General features: G+C 53.8%; 1 protein-coding gene across 4 annotated transcripts in view; it reads left to right on the top strand.

The window, feature by feature from the left end:
* The window catches only part of PPARGC1B (PPARG coactivator 1 beta), a 106596-nt gene that overhangs the window by 24719 nt on the left and 66088 nt on the right, over positions 1–15789 (top strand). The window lies entirely within an intron of this gene.

Here is a 15789-nt window from a genome sequence, read left to right as displayed (position 1 = left end):
TGTAGATGGCAGAAGGCTCTGGGCTGCAATCCCTGGGAAGACTTGCTGGAGGTGGAACTTAAGCTTGGGGTACCCTAACAGTGGAGCCCTAGCAGCCAGAGGAGGGCCTTGGCATTGAATGCCAGCCAGTGGTAGCTGGGTTGGAAGATGCTGCCAATGGACTTTGCTGTGTGACCTTAGGCAAGTTGCCTGGCCTTTCTGAGCCTTCTACCCTGGTTTCAAAAGGGTGCAAGGATGAAATGATAATAAATGGACCCAATGTATCTGCAGCAGCCGTGGTCATCTCCAGCTTCGTGGCCATTGTCTGTCATGGCCATGGCAGCAAGGGTACAGAATGGACCTACCACACAAGTAAGAGAGGGACCGAGGCCTGCTCCGCCTGGTTGCCCCTTGCCATGAGGAGCAGTGGAGTCATTTCGGGAATTTGCCCTGAGGTACAAGAGGATTCCATTTGACCTGGTCCCACAGTGCGCACTGAGCATTCCAGGAGATCCTGAAAGCCCATCCTTGAAGTAAAGGTGAAAGAAGAGGCTCATGCCCTGAACTGGGGGGCGGGTAGGGAGAAGCTTCTGGAGCTGGGCATTCTTCCCACTGCTCTGGTTATTAAAGCAGCTCAGGGCATCTGGGTGAATTTGTTAGGGACCGATGCTGGCGGGGCGTCCAGCCCACCCTCACGCTCCACAGCACTGCTCTGGTCTGTGGGCCTGGGAGGGACTGCTCGGGGTCCAATCCTGCTTCTGTGGCTCACGAACTCGACAGGCTGTGGGTCCCCACTGGCCTCTCACGTTATCCTGGGGACAGCGGCGGACACATGCCAGTGGTACCATCCTCGTCAGGGCACGGTGAAGCTCAGAGATAACATACGCTTAAAGAACAGAGCTCAGTGTCTGCCCCCATGAGCACTCGGGTTTGCTCACACAACGAGGATTTCTGCCTCTACCCTGCTGCTCCCTCCCTAGCTCAGTCTGCCTCACATCCTGACTCTGGCCAGACCCTTGTCCTCCCTGGGTTCCCATGAGGACTTCTGTGAGCGGGGGGCGCCAGGGTAAAAGGCAGGGGCAGTGACAACCCTGGGCAGTGGGGTGACTTATGCCTGGAGGCCCCGGTGGTGGCCCCTGCACGCATCCCTTTGGACCCTGGCCCGACTCACCAACAGAGGCGGCTTCCCTGCCTTCCCAGGCCCCAGGCTTCGCTTTTGTCCTGAGGAAGAATCCAAGGCTCTCAGGAATGGAAGAGATTTGATTTGATTGGACTGACTGACTGATTTTAAAGACTTTTATTTGACAAGAGAGAGAGAAAGCCAATGCGTGAGCAGGGGAGGGTGGGGAGGAACAGAGGGAGAGGGAGAAGCAGACTCCCCGCTGATGAGGGAGCCAGACATGGTGACAGGGGGCTCTGTCCCAGGACCCTGAGATGACCTGAGCTGAAGGCAGACGCTTAACCAGCTGAGCCACCCAGGCGCCCCAATGGGTGAGATTTTAGAGGGCATCTTACCCAGCATCCTCCCAGGCAGGGCTTGGATCTTCTGCCTGCTGCTTGCACATGTGGAAGGACGGGTGCTTATTGTCTTCGGGGGCCCCTTTTTTGTTTGGGGGACAGTGTTGGTGATGTGTGGGTGGGCCCTGGAGCCGAATCTATTTCTTTTGTCCTCTGTCTCTCCCCGTGGACTCTCCCCCAAGCCCCTGGGGTTGCTCTGAGAGGTGGACTGCCTTCTGGCCCTCCCTCTCCCTGGCCCTGCAGCCTCTCCCCCCCCCCCCCCCCCCCCTTGGCCCTCGTCCTGCAGTTCCCTTGGGTTCTTGGGGGGAGCACAGTGGAGTTGAGAGCTCCGTGTGGCCCCAGGTCCTGGGGTGACTCTTGAACTTTGCCTTTTTTCTTCTATTAAAGATAACTCACTTTGGCTCTTACGTTGACTGGAAGGCCTCGAACACTTCGTGTGATTCTCTTTTCTTGTGGCAGGGGATGTTGGTCATGAAGGGTGGAGTTCAGGGAGAGGGGAGGGTGCTTTAAGTCTCTTCTTGAGGCCCATTGTGCTTTGGGTCCTGAGTATGAGGATTCTGAGTGTGTGAGTGAGAACCAGAAGGCTTTCAGAGACTACGCCTGGGGCTTTTTTGGCCGGGGCCCCCCTTCGTCCTTTATATGAGAAAGTCAAAACACAGAAAGGTTGGCATGTGATTTCATGGACCCTGAATGCCACATACAGGCCTGAACTAAGAGCTTCTGTTTGAGTCCTTCCACCTTCATTGGTGCAGACAGGGAAACTGAAGTCCAGAGAAGCACCCCCACACTTCCACTTACTGGTCAGCTGGCAGAGGGGACCAGGGTGGGAGGAAGCACTAGGGGCCAGGGGAGTGGGGATCGGGAGCGGAGTGGCAGTGGGGGGCTCAGCTGGACGCAGGGCCGGCGGGACGTGCACACACAGGAGCAGGGTTTGTGGGGAGACGAGCGAGGAGGGAGGACCCCGAGAGATGAAGGCCCTATAGAGGAGGCTGGGTCAAACATGGAAGCTGGAGAGGGCTGGTGGGAATGCGCTAGAGATGTGGAACCTGTGAATTCGTGGTGGAATCAAGACGGGCTCCTGTTCAAGGGTGATGTGATCCTTGGCCAGTAAAGGTGGGCCAGGCCCAGGGAGACCAGGCGTTGGGTTGCAAAGACCTCACATGCTACTGGTCAGAATTTTCCAGGGGAGGAACCGAGGCCAGCAAGGGCAGGAGGCCGGGACATGCATGTGAACGAGTGAACTCAGAGTCTGAAAGTGTGGCATGGGTGGTCAGCTTGGTGATTTGGGTGGCAAGTGAATCGAGTTATTTTAATAGGTACTTAAGTGCTCATTTGAGAAAATATAGCCCGTGCATATAACATATTGCTAAGGATAAACCTAAGGAGGAAACAAATGAGTGGATTTAAAGACAAACAAGGTAAGAAATAGTAGAGAGGTACAAAGATAAGGTGAGACTCAGGCAGCTGGTGTGGGAACCTAGCTCTCTAGGCTGCACTGCACTAATGACCGGCAGATTTGACTCAGGCTGACCTCTGAGCCCTGAGGGTGGGCTCCTCTTAGGGCAGAGGGTACAGTCTACGCACTCAGGCCCCTCCTTCCTTTCTGGGTGGGCTGCTTCCCAAGGATGGTGCAGAGAAGGAGGGACTGGGCAGATTGGAGCTACTTAGGGGCTTTCCTCCGGGACCTGAGCTTAGGCCACTTCCAGTCCGATGGTGCACAATGGGCTCAGACCAAAGATGTGGGGGCTGGGGTCTAGGCTAGGATGCCCTTAGCTCTGTGACTGAGAAGATGGGAAGGACAGTGCCGTACCCGCTGCTGATCTGTGCCATATGGTGGCTGGAAGAGCTGCCTAGAGCCTGTCCAGTGATGGGCTCAGGTCAGTCTCCGCTGTCTGGCATGGAGGGCACATGCTGTGCATGTGGTAGCCCAGGCACGTGAGGCTGCCACTGGACAGATAGCTTGAGAAAGTGGAGCTGCTCTGCCCTGGGAGGTCCGGTTGGTTCAGGGCGTTAATTAATGAATGAATTAATTTTTAAAAAGAGTGTGCCTGCACACACAGAAGGAAAGGGAGAAGCAGACTCCCCCTTCCCCCTACCCCTAGCAGGAAGCCTCATGCCTGGCTGGATCTCAGAACCCTGAGATCTTGACCTGAGCCTGAGCCAAAGGTAGAAGCTTAACCAACTAAGCCACCCAGGAGCCCCCAGGTTTTTTTTTTTTTAATTAAAAAAAAATATTTATTATAATTATATTTTGTTTTTGGCTTGAAAGGGGTTGGCTGAAAGAAGATCAGCTAGAAAACCTAAATTCATAGGGTTACAGGGTAACCAAGAAGGATGGGCTAAGGTATCTTTCCCAGGTTAACTACAGAATACCAGACCTGGCAGAAACTTAACGATCCACTAGTCTGTATACTGAAAGGTACCACTTTATTAAGCTCTTCCTTAATAGGCCAGAAACAGTTTGAGTCCAGTTTCCTTCAGACTTGGCTCTAACACCCCCGAGAGAGGCCTTGCCGGGCCGTCCCTATGCACCCCTGACTCAGCCACATCACCCTGCTGGTCTCCTTCACTGCTTCAGGATGATGTCTAACTCACTTAACGCATTCACTGCTTATTATGTCTCCCCCCACCGGAAGGGTGGCTTCAGGGGGTGCTGGGGGAGGGGGCATGAGAAAGTGCGGGGCGGGGAGCGGGGGCGGTGTTGCTGAATGGTGGACTCACGTTACTGATAGCCAGAATGCAGGCGAGGGAGTTTCCCTCCAGGATCTGATAGAAGGTAACCAAGTCAAATCTCGATTCAAGAGGTAGGGAGGTATTAAGGGCATTCCCTGAGATAATCCAGAAATTTCTTTTTAAGGCAAAGGAATCCTCTGCACAGAAAGGAGGGAAGAGCTTGCTTTTTCCACCTCTATTGATTAAATTAAGAGAAGACCTCCTTTGGACTAGGGAAGGACAGATATGGGAAGCCTCACATCAGCCTGGTCTGTGGTGCTTCCCTTCTGGAAGGCACTGAGGCAGCCCACCGGCATCTTGTTTGATAAATGGTAAACCACGAAGGCCAGAGGAGCTGCTTGCCTCGGGCACTTGGGATTGGAGCCACCCAGAGCGGAGGGCAAACCCTCAGGGAAGGAGGGAAGAGGTGCTCTTTCTTACCTGAATTCCTTTCTTTAAGAGATACAGGTGGTGTGGCCTTGGGCATGTCACTGAACCCCTCTGAGCCTTTCATTCTTTATTTCCAAAAGATTTCCAAAAGTGCCAGTAATAATGCCAGCTTCTAAGGATTGTTTTTAGGATTAAATGAGATTAAGCACCTGGCAGTATCTACCAAGAAATTGCTGGATATATTTAAGGTTGTTATTTTAATTAAGATTTTTTTTAATGAATGCTTGAAGAAATTTCATGATTACTAATCTGCGTTACATGGGCAGAACCTTACCTCGGAATCATTGTCTTAGACAGAGTTTGGGCCTTAGAGTAGACCTTGCCATTGAGAGATCTGCCACCTTGTGGCCATTTACCCAAATTGCAGGTTCAGTTTTTTTTTAATTTAAAAAAGTATTTATTATTATTGTTATTATTATATTTTGTTTTTGTCTTGAAAGGGGTTGGCTGAAAGAAGGAGATCAGCTGGAGAATCTAAATTCATTAAGGTTACAGGGTAACCAAGAAGGATGGGCTAAGGTATCTTTCCCAGGTTAACTATAGAATACCAGACCTGGCAGAAACTTAAAGATCCACTAATCCGTATACTGAAAGGTACCACTTATTAAGCGCTTCCCTAACAGGCCAGGCAACTTGATTAGCACTTTGCATACATCCTTCGTAGTCTGTTCTACATGGCGAGATCAACATTTTTAGTACTGTTTTTCAAAAGGGGAAACTGAGGCTCAGAAGTAACCGAGTAACTTGCTTGACAGCACATAGCCCATGTATAGCAGAGCTGGTATTTGAACAAGGCAGTCTGATTCCAAAGCCTGTGTGTGATCTTAACCTTCTTACTGTCTGTCAACCAAGGCTAGGCCAAGTATCTGTCGTGTTCCTGGACCCTACAGAAGTCAGTGGGTTGTGTTCTTGGTTTCTGCCTGCAGCTGACCTCAGGAAACAGTATGTCACCCCAGCACCTGGGTTTATATCCTATAGTCCTGCCCATGTGCTTTACAGAATACCCGTCATGATTTCACTGGAGCCCACTGAAGGCAGATGTGAGATGATAGAATGATCTGTTCGGCTTCCCCCTGCCCCCTCATCAGGTGGCTGGCCTCTTCGAGAAGGTGGATGTTCTGAGCGGCTCTGAGAGAGAAGCCCGTTTTCCGCTTGCACTTTGAGAACCTGAGTGTGGAACCCGCCCACAATCAGCAGGGAGGTGGCAGGAGTGTGAGGAGGAAACAAAACCAGTGTGTTTCTTTCCAAGTCCGTTTGGCTGGTGGTGCGGCCCTGGCAGATCTGATGTGATGAGGACCGGTCCCCACATTGAGTGGGTGGAGAGCTGTCCTGGCAACTCCCTGGCCCCCCGCAAGGATATCCTCCTGGGCCAGGGGAGGAAGTCAGCCCCACGCTAGGCAACAACAGGCTTCTTTCTGTAAAGTTGGACGCCTCTGCCTGTTTCCCACGCTGGCTTGGCTGGCAGGGAAGGGTGTGGGCTGGGGTGTAAAGTTCATGGCAGTGGGCTGGGACCTGAGAGGGTGTTTGTGCAGAGAGGTTCAAAAGCCCAAGGATGCAATCCTGTACCTCCAGCTTTTTCCCCTGCTTCGGGAGATGTGTCTGGGTGAGGCCGGCTGGGAAGATTCCCTGATAATAAAATAATTGTTTAGAAATGATGGCTTATTCAGGGCTCCCAAGGGAAGAGTCTTCTTCCTGCTATTCTCTCTGCGTCCATGGGACACCAGAAAGCCTTGTGGTTGTGTGGAGAGATGGTGTGGGGTCTTAGACTTTATCGAAGAGGGGGAGAGTCAGATTTTACAACTTCAGGGGAATCTAGAGCCTTGTTGTCAAGGTAAAACATCTAGAGATCTAGAACCCTCCTAAGTCATGAGTTTATGGATAGCCTTTGGTCTGACATTCCTCCCAAAATGAGAACTCCTCTCTTAGCATCCCCGGAAGGTGCTGTACCCACTCATCTGTGCACCTCCGGGGACAGAACATTCATTCCCATCGGGGGGATCCCGTTCCTTTTGGACATCTGACAGCTTAGCAGAGCTGAACTCTGCTCTCTGGAACTTTTCTAGCATTTGTTCACATTCTCCTACATAACAGCTCACACTTCCCCCTGGGTGGCTAAAAGAAACTACAGAACAGGTGGGTTCTCACGGGGACCAGAAGCCCATCGAGGGTGGAGGAATTCACCTTGCCTCTCCTCAGGTCCTTGCCCACAGTTGAGGGACCCGCAGCCCCTTCCTTCTCCCGGGCTTCAGTTCCTGTACTTGCACATCGATGGGGGCCCGTGTTAGCGTTCTATGGCCGCTCTAACAATTTCACACCAACTTAATGGCTTGACGCAATACACGTGTACTGTCTTCGAGTTCTTGGGGTCAGAAGCCAGAAGGGGTCTCACTGGCCTAACGTCGAGCTTTTGGCAGGGCTGTGTTCCTTCCCGGAGGTGTGAGGACAGAATGCATTTCCTTGCCTTTTCTGGCTTCTAAAGGCTATCCGAGTTCCTTGGCTTGTGGTCACATTATTCTTCTTGCATCATCATACCTTCTGTGGCTCTGACCCTCCCCCCTCCCTCTTATAAAGACCCTGTGATTACGTCAGACCAGATAATCCAGGATAATCTCCCATCTTAAGATCCTTAGCTTAATTCTATCTGCAAAGCCCCTTTTGCCATGTGAGGTAACCACATTCACAGTTCCCAGGGGATGAGGATGTGGGAGATGTTGCTTGCTGTAGGGATGCACTCCATCCTCTGCAGAGCCCCCTCCGCTCTGCGCCTGCTCAACACTCCCCCTCAGCCTCCTTCCTCCCTCAGGGTTGTGGGAACTCCCCCCCTTCCTTTTGCAGAGTCTGGCTTCCTAATGGGGAGAAATGCTGAGGTCCTGCAGGTGCCTTCTCCACCTGTCAGATTCTACTCAATTTCTTATGACTCAAGTGAAAAAAAAAAAAAAGACCACCTTCTTACCCTTCCAGGAGGCCGATTTCTGTTGTCTGGTAGTCCCTCGAGGTGCAAAGAAATACGTTATCTCTGCTCTCAAAAAAAGCTGTTCATCCAGTTAGGAAGAGACGAAGGCCCCCATGCAAAGTCAAGGCTGTGATTTGCTGGGTGACCTCGGCTAGTAACTTACTATCTCTAAGTCTCAGTTTCTCCGTCTGTTAACTGGGAATAGTAGCACCTTCCTTTTCCCCCAAGGATTGCGTTAAGATAAACGTCAGAAACTGCTATGGAAATATAAGGGTTTATTGGAACGGCATGGGATCCTGGAGTAATATCAAGCAGTCATGAGGACTTAGTATTAAATGTGACACAGGATTATTATAGGGGAAGGTTGGCTATGGTTGAGGTTGATGGGGGCCATGCTGGAAGAGATGAGGACCTTGGGCTTTGAAAGATCATCATCATTGCCAAATTTGTTCTTGATCCATGAAGAAAATGGGATGGCTGGTTTATTGAGGCGAAGGCAAGAGTACAAATGGAGGTCCCCAGCCTACATATCGGGGGGTCTTATGTGGTGCCCCCAGCTGTACGTCCAAGCCCCGTCTGCCTTTTTCCCCATAGCCAAGCACTGCTTCGTCACCCCTTGGGCCTAGGAGTGTGTGCCCACCATGCACACCGTGCAGTTGTCCTGTGGATGATGGATCCAGGGGAGACGCCTCACACGGCCTGGGAGCAGGCTCGGCGCCATTTAGGCAGGGCATTTGGGGTCTGGAGGAGGGCCAAAGCGATGCCCTGTAGGAGGCCAAGCCCAGAGCAAGGGCCCTGATTGCACTGGTCTGAAGAGCAGGCAGGCACTAGCTGGGTGTGGTCTCGGGCCTGTGAGGTCAGACTTTGAGGGTGGGGAAGAACTGAGACAAAGGCATAGAGTAACCACTTATTATGTGGCACTGTGTGCTACAGAAATTATAGTAAGAAAAGTGTTTTCTTCTGCCAATTTTGCATAGAAAGACCTAGCAAGCTGTATTTTTTTTTCCTTGTTCTTTCTCTTTGCCTCTCTGGCAGCACCGGCTGGACAGTCCTGGGCTTACTGTACCTTACGTTCACTGGTGTGCTGGGAAGTGGGGACCAACCACCTCCGGGGTAGGCTGGGGAGCCCTGAACGGTAGGATTTGCCAGTTTCCATGATGTAAGTTTCCCTACCGCACCCAATTTTGTGCTACCGATGCGATGCCGCTGAATGTTTCTCCAAGCGGGCTCCAGCTTTCATCTGCTTTACATTTCATTTTAATCTTTAGACAATCCTGCGGCTAGGTGCCATCATCCCAGATTTGTCGACGGGAAACAGACTCCGAGAGGTGCAGGTTTCCAGCCCAGGCCTGCCAGACTCCGAACCCCTGGGTGCTCTACCGAGCATTTCCCCCTGTTGTGGACTTCATTCCATCCCCCCCATTATTAGACTCAAGCCCTAACCCCAAATAGGACTGTATTTGGGGATAGGGCCTTTATGAAGTCATGAGGCTGGGCTCTCTGCTGGACTGGTATCCTGATAACAGTAGATGCCAGGGAGGAGGCTGTGCGCACACCGTGAGAAGGCAAGCTGTCCATGCGCCGAGTCCTCCCCAGAAACCAGCCCTACTGGCGCTGTGGTCTTGGACTTCTGGCTCCCAGAACTATGAGAAAATAAACGTCCGTTGTTTAAGGCCCCCAGGCTGGCATTTTGTTATGGCTGCCCTAGCAAACGAATCCGTTCTAATTGTACGGCCCTTAAAGCCCCAGGGCCATAGCTGGTATCGTCTACTGACTTACTCTGCCAGGGTTTTCGCAGGAGACTTGGCCCTTCAAGAGGTACTGGGGAACCATCTATACAGCAGGGCTGGGATGGGCAAGCTAGGACGGCTGCCCCATTCTACAGACAGGGAAACTGAGGTCACCCCTCGGGTCTCTTTCCTGGGGAGTGGTGCAGCCTCTGCCAGATGTCAGGCCTTCCCTTTCCCAGCCCACCAGAGTCAGCAGGGGCTACATCTCACCCCAGAGGCACAGAGGCTTGCAGGGGCATTTCTCTCTCCGTGTACCACAGGGATTCTCAGGGGGTTGGATTCAGCGTCAGAGCCCCTGGGAACTTTTAAAAAACTCTTAACACTTCTGGTCTGCTGGCCCCTCTCTGTGAGTTCAGCCAGGGTGACTGACGGCCAGGTGTATCTGGAGAATGTGACCAAGAATTGGGGTGGGGGTGGGGAGGAGGGGAGAAGGCAGGTCCCAAAGGGGCCAAAGGGAGCGCTGGGTAGGAAGCCAGACTATCTGTGGTTCTGCCCCGTGGCCGTGGAGTGTGGTCAGGGCGGACATCGTCCAGCGGGAGTCAGGAAACAAAAGAGAACCAGATTTGGGGGCACGCCGACCCCACACTGTGATTGGGTGGACCTCCCTTCGAGGGGCTGCTCTCATCCGCCCTGGGGTGGGGTTGCCACATGACTTGTGATACACAGGCACGAGAGCGAGGCTTGAGTGTGTTTGAGCGGCTTTGGTGGTGAAGGTCCGTGCTGTGGGCTTGCCGGGCTGGTGAGGATGCTATGTCGCTCTGAGGGTGTTTGGCGGGGCCGTCGCTGGGAAGTGTCAGTGGTGGGTCTGCATCATGCCGGCTGTTGAGGCTTGTGCTAATGACGTCATGCTGTTTGGTAAACTGGATCTGGCTGTGGAGGCTCACAGCCTCGTGGTCCTGCCTGGGCTTTTGTTGTGTTTTCAGTCACTGGGTGGTGGGGGCGGTGCACTGCGGTGGGGGTGGGGTGGGCGGGGGGCTCGGTGACCTTGCGAAGAGGTGGTGGCAGCGTCCGTGTTGACAGTCCCAGCACAGAGGCATCTGGCCTTGCAGGTAGAGGCTCTGCCTGTGCTGCTCCTTGCAGGCTGGTGTTTCCTGCTGGGCTGTGGCACTTGGTGTTCTGGTTACCAGTGCTGGCTGGACTGGTGCTTTCTGTCCATAGCTTCTCGGTGTTTGGGGTGACCACACAGACTTTGATGGCGTTGGGGGGCAGAAGCTGCTCTGCCGATGGTTTACATAGCCAGCTGAGACCTACTTGCCTTTTATTGATATAAAGAGCCTCCAGCGGAAACACAGCCATGCCTCCCAAGCCTGACGCCCCCAGTGTCCCCTGGTATCCTGTCAGAGTTTCTGCCCGGGGCTTTGGGGGGGCCGGTGCATGACTGAACCTGGCAGTTGATCTTTCTCAGCCGTTGATGCTCACCAGAGGGAAGACTGCTCTGGCTCCTTCTCTGGCTCATGGGCAGGGGTGGGGCGAGGCAGCTTCTACTCTCCCCACCAGGCTACGCTGCTCCAGCCTGACCCCTCCTGATCTCCTCCCTAGGAAGGGCAGCTCCCCCTCAGCTTTGTGAGATTCCATTCTCATGAAATGATTGTTGAACACCTACTCACTCTTCAAAGCCTAACTCCTCTTCCAGGAAGCCTTCCCTGATTGAGTTTCTCTCCCCACCCCCGAGTGATCTCTGCCCATTTGGGTTTCTGTTGGCCCTTGCTGTTGGGACCAACCGCTCACTCCCAACTCTGCGTGTTGCCTCCCCACTGGATTTACTCCTTGCTTAAATAAGCATTTATTGAGTCCCCTGCATCTGCCAGCACTGGGCAAGTGAACAAGATGGCATCCTGCCTTCGTGGAAAGGGATGAGGTAGGGGGGAAGACAGACAATAATCAAGTATCCAAATCAGTGTGCCTTATGCACTGAGCGAGTGCTACGAACTAACAGATGTGGTGGCGGGAGGCTGAACAGCCAGGGAGGTCCACTTAGGTGGCCCAGGCAGGGTGGCTTTTAGCCTAGTTGGAGACAGGTAAGGAGTTGAAAGCAGGTGGAGCAGGGGGATTTGCCTTTCCAGGAGGGAGCTGGCTGTGAACTTCTGAAGGAGGAGACCTGATTGCCTGGCTTGATGGTGAGTCTCTGGGACTGGGTGACTGTGGACAGGGCCCGGTGTGCCAGGCTCTCCTGTCCCTTCCTGGTGTTTCTCTAGGATGCTGGTGCTCTGTCCCCAGGACCCCACCCAGCCCTGCGTGGGGCCCCCTGGCAGCCTGTGAGCCTAGGTCTGTCAGAAAGGTGGGGTCTGCAGGTGTGCCTCAGGGCCCTAGCCCGAGCTCTGCCTGCCTTGGCTATTTTAGCACTAGTTTGGAGAGCAGACGAGGCCTTTGTCCTGGGTTCCCCTTTCAGCCTGACCCGATGCCCTTTGTGTAGAGGCCAGGGTGATAGGGGCATCTGAGCCCCAGTGGGAAGTCCAGGGCTTGGTGGTACCTTGTAGCAGCCATGAAGCAGGGAGCCTGGCGAAGCCCCCTGCCCCACTCGGTCGAGAAGGCATCATAGTGTTGCTGCTAACTGTGTGCACTGAGCCCCAGTTTCCTCAGCTACAAAATGGGGCTGAAAATATTCAGGAAAGATTGCCAGTGCTGTCGTCCCTCTGGGGTCTGGTCCCATCATGACCTACGTGACCATAATTACCAGAGCTGAGCACTACGGGGGGCTGGGGATGATGTCTCAGACTGCCAGCTTTGACACTTAGGCGTTCATTCGGCTTGCAGGCTGCTGTCCTGTAGAAACCAAGACTTTCAGGGTGCCTGGTGTTCAGGGATATGCATGACTGAGTGCCTGTCCCACCTATGAGCTGACTGCTGGGCAGGGTCTGAGCCTCACCCTGTCTCCCCTCTGCCCTGCACTGCTTACTCTCCTTTGTAGCTAGACCCTGTTGGCTTGCTCAGAAAATGGCTGCAATTCTCCAGGAGCCTCTTAAAGGGTGAGGTTGCAGGTTTGAGAGCTGAGGACCTTTGGCCCACGGGTTGGGCTCTATGCCTAGGTCTCAGAGTCTTCTGGGGAACTGGTTCACAGTTGTGGATTTCAGGCCCCGTCCCAGGTATTTGCTTGGTCTGGTATTGGGGTTGGCGTATGTGTGTTCACAAGCCTTGTGTGTGGGTTTTTTTGTGTGTAGCTGCTGGTCCACAGACTGGCGTTGGGAGGCCATGAGTCCACATTGAACAGAGAGGAAACTGAGGCCCAGGGTGGGAAGGGGGGACTTGGCCAAGGCCCCAGAGTGGGTGACTGACAGAGCTGAAACCTCAGTCTAAGACTTGAGGACTCCAAATCCAGTGCTCCTCACCGTCCAGCATAGCCTTTTGGGGTGGTTCGTCTACCTTCGCTCCTGTCAAACTCGGGGCTGGGGCCCAGCTGAGTGACCTGTCCCCCAGGTCAGAGAGCAGGGTGAGCTGTGGCCTGTGTTGGCAGCTGCGGGGTGGGCACTGGCAATGAGATTGTTGACATGGCTTCCCCTGGACTGGCCTCCCTTCCCTCCTTCGTGGGGCATGTTTGTGCACAGTGAAGGGTGCGTGAGGGGTGTGTAAGGGTGTGTAGGGGTGGCTCCCTGTGTGGAGGCAGCTGAGAATGCACTTCTCTGGGGCAGGGGCAGGGGCATGGCAGCAAATGGAGGACAGATGGGGTCTCAGGTTCTCACCTCCCTTATCATCCACTGACTCATTTCTGTAACTTCAGACAGTTTCCTGGGCCTTCAATTCCTTATCTTCGAAGGGGCTCAATCATCTGTGCCCTGCCCACGGCCTAGGTTGCTTGCAGGATACAGTAGAGTGAGGCCTGCAGAGGCTTCCTGGAAGGAAGAAAATCATGTCTGAGATGTCACACAAGGGGAAACTCCCCTTGCAGCGCCCGGGGCAGACAGAACTAATCAATCACCACTCTCTGTCCTCTGAATCTGGACAGATTCCTTTGCCAAAACAGGGCTTTAGGCAGTCTTCCCAATCAATTGGAGCTGGCACTTGAGACAAACATTTTCTTGAGACAAACATTTTCTAAGAGATCTAGAAAGGGATGCTGAGTTTGCAGCTGGGCCTATCTTGTGTTGAAGGCTTCGGCTAATGATACCTACTTTTCTTCCTGTCCTAGGATGGGAGCCAGGAAGTACTCAGGGCCCTGGGTTTGCTGTGGCTTTCTGGTCTGCATCTGCCTTTGGACCCCTTTCTTCCCTGCCCCCTTTCCCCTCCCCTGTACCTCTCTCCACAGTTGGCACTGAAGGGGGTTGTGGTGCTAAGTGCACCAGACGGTCTATAAGGAGAGTTAGTCAGGTGAGATAGAACTCAGTTAAAATAGAGGCCTCCTTTCTTCCCCTCCCTGACCACCTCCCCTTAGCGGTCTTCCAACACAACCAAGCTGCCTGAGGCCAACATTGCCCCCTAGTGGTCAGCAGTGAGAGCACGCTGACTGCACCACCTGCTCTCCACCGCTCCCTTTCTTCCCTGCCAAGCTGTGACCCCACCACCTCACGTTCATCTTCGTCGCTGGCTTCCTTTTTGACTCTTTCTACGCTTCTCTAACAGACGGGTATTCTAGAAAAGACAGCAGAGCATAGGTGATGAAGGCCATGAAGAGGCGCTGGACGGGGAGCGAGAGGAGCTGACTCTTGCCTCATTCCCATTGCTAGCTTAGTGTGTGGCCACGGCAAATCCTTGCCCCTCTGTGGGCCTTGGTTTTCCCATCTGCACCACAAAAAAGTTTGCTTATGTTCATTGTTTCCCAAAAGGGGTGTCAAAAGCTTTTTAGGCTGGACAGTTTTTCACTGCACAGGACTGCCCGGGCATTCAGGACATTTAGCATCCCAGGGCCCCAAATCATCGTGCCAACCTGGAATTCCCAAATGCCCCTGGCAGTGGTACCACCCATGCTTGGCCTCCATAGACCAGGGGGTCTTGAGATCATGTCTGAGGTCGATGCTGCAGCCTAGGATGCAGTGAATTCACCCAGGGGCCCTGGGAATGGTGCTCCCAGAGGCCAGACTGGAGAGTCACAGGGAGACTATAGCTTCAGCATTTGGATCTGCATTCATATCTGCGCTCAGCCACTTACAAGCCCTAAGTCATCAGACAAGTTTGAACAAGACTGTGGTGCTCAGGTGAGGAAATAGCCCAGTAACCTTTGCCCTTTGGCAGCAGATAGGGGGTGAGGTGCTCTGGGCTACCTGTGCTCTGCATGCACGCGAGTGCGCACACCCTTGTAGCTCCTGCCTCGCCCCTGCCCCTGCCTCCTAACCCACCCGCCGCCCTGTCCCTCTACCACAGGAACAACCGTTTCCGGCGTGCCGCACTTTGTAGCCGGCCAAGAGGGAGGCTCTGAATCCCATGTGCAGGTGTAGGACCTGAGGCTCAGAAAGGTGATGTGACTCGTCTTAACAAAGCAACAGGGTCAGGGCTAGGACTCAGTCTGAATTCACTTTTGTTGTCATTATTGCCAAGGCAGTTTGTGGTTTGTTTTCATCTCCTAGTTATCAAGCATTGAGCATGTGCCCAGGGCTCTAGAGTAATTTTCCCAGTCATCTCAAACACACACACACACACACACACACACACACACTCACTCTCTCTCTCTCCCCACTTTACAGATGTGTAAGTCCCCAAATGCATGCCAAGGCCGCCCAGGTGGGCACAGCCGGGATCTGAGGCCATTTCCTCTGTCTCCAGAGCCTCCCCTCTTGCCCCCCATATTATACCCAAAGCCCCCCCACACCCTGGGCCATTGCCAGGCCACACTCAGTAGTAAGGCCTGGCCTGAGTCGTGCTGACAGCCTGGAGTGGGAGGGGGTGTGCTGGGCTCTGTGCCCAGGAATGTGTTGGGAAATTCCACCACCGTCCCACGCTACCCTCCCACGCTGGGAGGGAAGAGTTAAGTGGCTGCCTCGTCCCTCATGGATCATGGAGGCCTCTTCACTCCTTTTACAGCCTGGGTCTCCTCAGGAAACTGCACGTGCCCCCCCACCCGCTCCCCCCATCTTCACTTTTTGCCTTCTTTGGTCCTCTCTCCCGTGAGGCTGCACCGCCCCACCCCCTCCCAGAGCTCTAGCTTCCCAAGAGGGGAAGGAACACTTGGAAGCAGGGATTGAAAACTCTCTTCTGAAAGCACACACACGGTGTTTAGCTTGCTCACATGCACGGACCAGCATCCGTGGGCTTTGGGCACTTGCCTTGTGCTTGTAGGGGATGGCAGGAGGGAGGCACCCCTGGGATGGAGAGCGGTGAGGAGGGTCCCTTGTTCCTGGCAAGAAGACTTTGGCCTCTCCCTTGCCCCAGCCTACAACTTGGCGGGAGGTGAAGACTCCACCTGGACTTCCAGTGGCCAGTAAGGGCCTCCACTGGCTGACGGCAGCCGGAAGAGGCTCA

This window comes from Callorhinus ursinus, unplaced genomic scaffold (assembly GCF_003265705.2).
Source record: "Callorhinus ursinus isolate GAN/ISIS: 27379988/994484 unplaced genomic scaffold, GSC_fseal_2.0 scaffold3, whole genome shotgun sequence".
Taxonomy (NCBI): Eukaryota; Metazoa; Chordata; class Mammalia; order Carnivora; family Otariidae; genus Callorhinus; species Callorhinus ursinus.
Note: the sequence above shows the minus strand (reverse complement) of the source record. Positions and strands in the feature narration are given on the sequence as shown.